General features: G+C 38.6%; 1 non-coding gene across 1 annotated transcript; it reads left to right on the top strand.

The window, feature by feature from the left end:
* The first annotated feature begins 5,012 nt into the window (after positions 1-5,012).
* On the top strand, positions 5,013-5,140 carry LOC132653878 (small nucleolar RNA SNORA40). The gene has a single exon (XR_009591706.1). It is a non-coding gene; the product is annotated as a small nucleolar RNA SNORA40 (small nucleolar RNA).
* The last annotated feature ends 207 nt before the right edge of the window (positions 5,141-5,347 follow it).

Raw genomic sequence — 5,347 nt, 5'->3', positions numbered from 1 at the left:
CAGAAACATGTTATATAAGCAAAAAACCTGCAAGGGATAATAAATAATAATAATAATAATAATAATAATAATAATAAAAACAGACAAAGCACTTTGTTTTTTCTTTAATTTTATTTATTATTATTATTAATTACACTTTATTCATTTTGTATCCCCCCATAAGCCCCTCCCTCCGCCCCTCGCCCCTCCCGATCTCACCCTTCCTCCCCCTTCTTCATGCATGCCCTTCCCCAAGTCCACTGATAGGGGAGGTCTTCCTCTCCTTCTTTCTGCTCTTAGACAATCAGTTCTCATCAGAAGTGTCTGCATTGTCATCTTCTGTGGCCTGGTAAGGCTGCTCCCCCGTCAGGGGGAGGTGATCAAAGAGCAAGCCAATCAGATTATGTCAGAGACAGTCCCTCTTCCCATTACTATGTAACCCACTTGGACACTGAACTGCCATGGGTACATCTGTGCAGGGTTTTTATATATATATATATATATAATTTTTATTTTTTATATTAATCCCAGTCATAACCCCCTCCCTCATTTTCTCCCATTCTCATCCTCCCTCCCTCATCTCCTCCCTGCCCCTTTACAAGTCCATTGATAGGAGAGGACCTCCTCCCCTTCTATCTGACCCTAGCTTAGCAGGTGAAACATACACACACCCCTCCAAAATACCATTGAGAGTATTTTTGTGTTGACATTTTAAAGAGATACTATGTCCTTTCTTTGGATATTGGATCATTGAAACTGCAAAACCCAAGAAAATGGAAATTCCCTAGGACTTTCATCCTGGAAGAAGTAAAAGTCTGAAGCCTGGTGCCAGCTACAGGAAGAGCTTGTCTCCTCAAAGAGCTTTCACAGAGTGCTGACGATCTGACAGGCCACGCTGTGAGAGAGGCAGGAACAGAGACAGTGGTGATGGGCAGCATTCGACCAGGAGTGCTTCGTTGTATGAACTTCAGTCAAACTTCATGCTATAACCCTGAACTTGGACACTCTCAGGTAAGCTGAGCTACTCAGAGGAAAATCAAACCGTCAGAACAGCCTGAAACAAGCAGAGACCAGGCAGCCTTCCCAGAAGAGGCCCAGACTGAGACTTGGTAACCTACTGAGCTGCCCGAGGCCTGTGGAGTACACTCCAAGCTTCCTTTTGGTCAGCTGTCACTCACTCTGGGGGTTGCCTTTTGGCCTCGGCTCCTGTAAGTGATCACAATAAAACTTACTTGGTTTACTAAGGTGGACTTTTGTTCATAATCATACTTACGTCTGCGGCCCGCTCCCTATCTGGAGTTCATTCATGTTTCTCCGGAAATAGTGTCACACAGCACCTCTAACCTCTAATGGGACCTGAGGCCCCGGCCTGACCTTGGGCTGTCTCAAATGTCCAGTTTTATCGAGAACAGCTCTCCAGATTTGTGGATGCCTTTGGCTGTACCCTATCTGAATGGTTGCTAAATTACTCCCATGGAATGCTGCTTGGAATTGCTTGGCAGCTGCTAAGTTCGACTGATTGCTCCGAGTTCATCCTTAGGAGGAGACTACAGCTTAATCTTTTGAAAATTTTTTTACAATTTTTTTAATTTCTGCTTTTTTTCTTTTCATCACATCTATGTATTTGCACTTATATATGTGAGTATGTGACATACATATAAATAAACATACATATAAATGGAAACAAATGCACAAAGGCCAAAGAACAACTTTCAGGAGCTGGTTCTCTTCCTCCACTATGTGGTTCTTGGGGTTGAACTCAGATTATCAGACCTGTTGTCAGGCACTTTTGTCCACTGAGCCATCTCACTGACTTCTCTCTCTCTCTCTCTCTCTCTCTCTCTCTCTCTCTCTCTCTCTCTGTTTTACATTGAAAGTGTTCTCTTTTCATGCACTTAGTGCCGGAAGAAAATTGACACTTCATGTTCTGAAGTGGAATTCCATCTTTAAAATTCAAAGCTTGCTTTTTTTACTATCATTAACTATAATAAAAGAAGGTGATAGCAACTGACCCAGAAAGGAAGGTGGCACAGCCTCCATTGAAGAAAGCTCATTCCTAGAGGAAATTATGAATTATGTGTGACTATTATTGGACTTTGAGCAGGAAGAAGAACATTAAACAGGAAAAATACAGTATGTGGAAATGTAATTACAATGGGGCTTTAAAGAGGAGTGGTTTCCCTTTAGACTTGAAGAAGTACTTTGTTAAAGAGTGAAATAAGAAAACGAGCAAGAGAGACAGGGGCTTGAGAGGGTCAGTGACAGGGAGACCTACCATAAGATGTATGGTTGGAGTGTGGGCTGGCGGTAAGGTGAGGACTTCCCAGAGAGAGTAAGCTTCAGAGACCATCCCTGACCAAATTTTTCTGAGAACTCTCTATACTAAGGCACTGAACAGATATAAGGCTTTTCATAACCTTTTAAGGACAGCAGGGAGTTTCACATTACAAGATTCAGTTCAACACAGTGGACGTAACAGGAAGCACAGAGCAGCCAGGTACCATAAATTGGGAGCTGTGAAGTTGTAGCACAAACTGCTTCATTCTCTGTCACAGGGAGTGCTGCAGGGAGCTATCGCCTGATTCAGGCTGTAAAACCGACCTAAACTAGCAGGCTCTTATTCTAGAAAACATATTGCTCTGTATTTTATTTAGGTGGATTTAAATCTAGTAGATTTATTTTTTTAACTGATGATTTAGTGATATAATGAATAATTGAAAGCCGAAAGACTGGATAAGTAAAATAGAAAAACAAAACTGAAAAAATAATTTTTACTAACAACAACCCAGGATAACTGTTGCTGCCTCAATCTTGTTGCATGCCTTTCCAAGATTCATGTTACCACTATTTTTAAAGATGAAAACATGTCTCTTTATGCTGCTTTGGTTAAGTGGCACATTATGAGCATGTTTTCTTGCCAGCAAATATTATAACAACTGTGAATTAATCTAATGTTCCCTTAGATGAGTATGTTGTACTTCCTCAAGCCCTTACATTCAGATAGTCAAGCTCTTTATATTTTTCACATTTAAAAACACCGTGACGTGAGTATTCAAATGCATTTTTCAAAAGTAGCTCAATATTTGTATGCATCTGTAGCTACTTTCATCTTCTTTAGAAAGCTAATTACACATTCAGTTGTGCTAATTGCACTGACTTCTTTTGTTGTTGCTGGCCAGGGAAAGACCAAAATAAGTAAGTTACTCTTCTACCTCCAAAATAGAAAAGTGCATCAAAAATATGTTACGAAGAGATAGGAGGAATAAGCCGCTTCTGCAAAAGTCAACTCCCAGAAGTACCAATTAGAGTTGCACGGCCCGTTTCACTGGGCATTTTAGCTCAGAAGGTATGAGGCTAGTGACAAAATGGCTCTCTAATGTAGTTTTGTCAAACTGAACCAGTTAGAAAAATAAGAATAAAGCTTAACTTACAGAGCGAGAATGGAAAATAGAGTGTCAGTTATAACTTAAATCCATAAGAAAAACAACTTCATTGCTGCATGTTAATGGTGAGTTGCTATTACAGTCCTTGGCTGGAGCCTGATGGGAACATCCTGGAACCTGCTTGCTCCTGAGCTGCCGCACAAAACACAAGGCCATGAGGAGCTAATAACTGAGCTAATAACAGAGTCCACAAACAGGAAATTGCTACCTGTTTTCTTTCCTTCTTTCTTTCTTTCTTTCTTTCTTTCTTTCTTTCTTTCTTTCTTTCTTTCCTTCCTTCCTTCCTTCCTTCCTTCCTTCCTTCCTTCCTTCTTCCTTTCTTTCTTTCTTTCTCTCTCTCTCTCTTTCTTTCTTGCACTTGTTCTTTACTTGCAGACAAGCAGTTGGAGGAAACAGTTCTAGAAGAAATCCGTCAAGCAGTTTGCTGGAGGCTGTCCATCCAAAGCCCATCAGAGAGGACAACTGTTCAAATAGCAATTAAAAGCAGACAGTGGAAAGCTAAAGTCAACATGTTGACATCACCTCTGATTATGAATTGTTAAAGGTAGAGAAAAATAAGTGCGTGATTTAAAGGCATATGGCAAGTGCAATTTTATTTCTAGAAAAATTTTCTGGTATTAAAAACACAATAATAATTTTTAAAAAATCAAATCAAAATTCTGACAGTTCTTACTTCAATTTATTTACCTAAAATATATATTATAAAATAATGTATGGATGTTTATATATTTCAGATATGTCCATTTGTAATATAGGAATAGTAAAATACAAAACAAAACATACTAGGCATTTTAGAAAATATAATGGATGATAATGACCAAGTTATCTGTTTTAAGAGAGAATGCCTCATCAGTATGTCAAGGCCATTGATAATTGCTCCCCAAGTGCATCAGGATATATATAATAAAAATAAATAACTATTTTATGTATTTTAAGATTTGTGTAAATGAAATTATACTGTATGAATTTCTATGTAAGTTGTTTGTAGGCTGTTAGAAAACTCCAAACAGCTCAGGCTTTTGCCAAGGTTATTGGTTGCTTTCCTCAAACTGATGGCAAAGGCCTTGTTGTTGAAGAGAACACCTCCATATGTCCTTGATTATGGCAATGTTGACCTGCTGTGATCTACTGCTATGGTCCTGGGAACAAAACCCTGGGAACAGGAAAGAGAATTTTACTCCTCCAGACTCCAACTACAGGGGGAAATGCCATGGTATCTTACATAATTTGGATATCCCAGTAATCCAATGTAGTCCTATTAAATAATCATAGTAATGAGATGGAAAGTCTGCACTCAGTCATAGGAGGAAACAGAGCAAACAAAAATTTAACTACAGGGTTTGCCAATATTTAGAATAATTTTTAAAAATAAAAGACAGAAGAAATTGTGAACAAAAAGAGAGCCACAGAGACAAAAGCATGTATCTGGCACCTTATGATGAAGCTGTGGTACCAGATTTTGCTGCTTTATAGAAAATGATCTTCTTAAACTTTCTATTTACATATGCTTAATTTCTCAAATACATCCAGACTCTACTGTAATCGGAATGTTCCAATGACTCCTTCCCATTGAAAACACTAAAAAACAGTAGCACTTGTTTGAGGTTTTTAATAAATCGATAAACAAAGACTTAAAGACATGTACAAAAAATAAATCCTCTTATGCCACCTAGAACTCATTATTCAGTATTAGTTTTGATACAAATAAAAAGAACATTATGCTCAATACAATCCAAAGTGATGATGGAATTGGTGATCAGATGGGTTGTGAAAACAATAGAAGTAGTATTGTAAAGCTTACAGCATACATAGACTCTTAGGTTGTCTCCAACCCACACCTGTGTGAGGGTTAGGAGGAAAAAGAGACACTCAGAAAGATAGACAAGGATGAATACACACTTCCCAAGGGAGAGTAACATACCCAC

Source organism: Meriones unguiculatus, chromosome 4, assembly GCF_030254825.1.
Source record: "Meriones unguiculatus strain TT.TT164.6M chromosome 4, Bangor_MerUng_6.1, whole genome shotgun sequence".
NCBI lineage: Eukaryota > Metazoa > Chordata > Mammalia > Rodentia > Muridae > Meriones > Meriones unguiculatus.
This window is presented reverse-complemented; position numbering and strand designations above follow the sequence as displayed.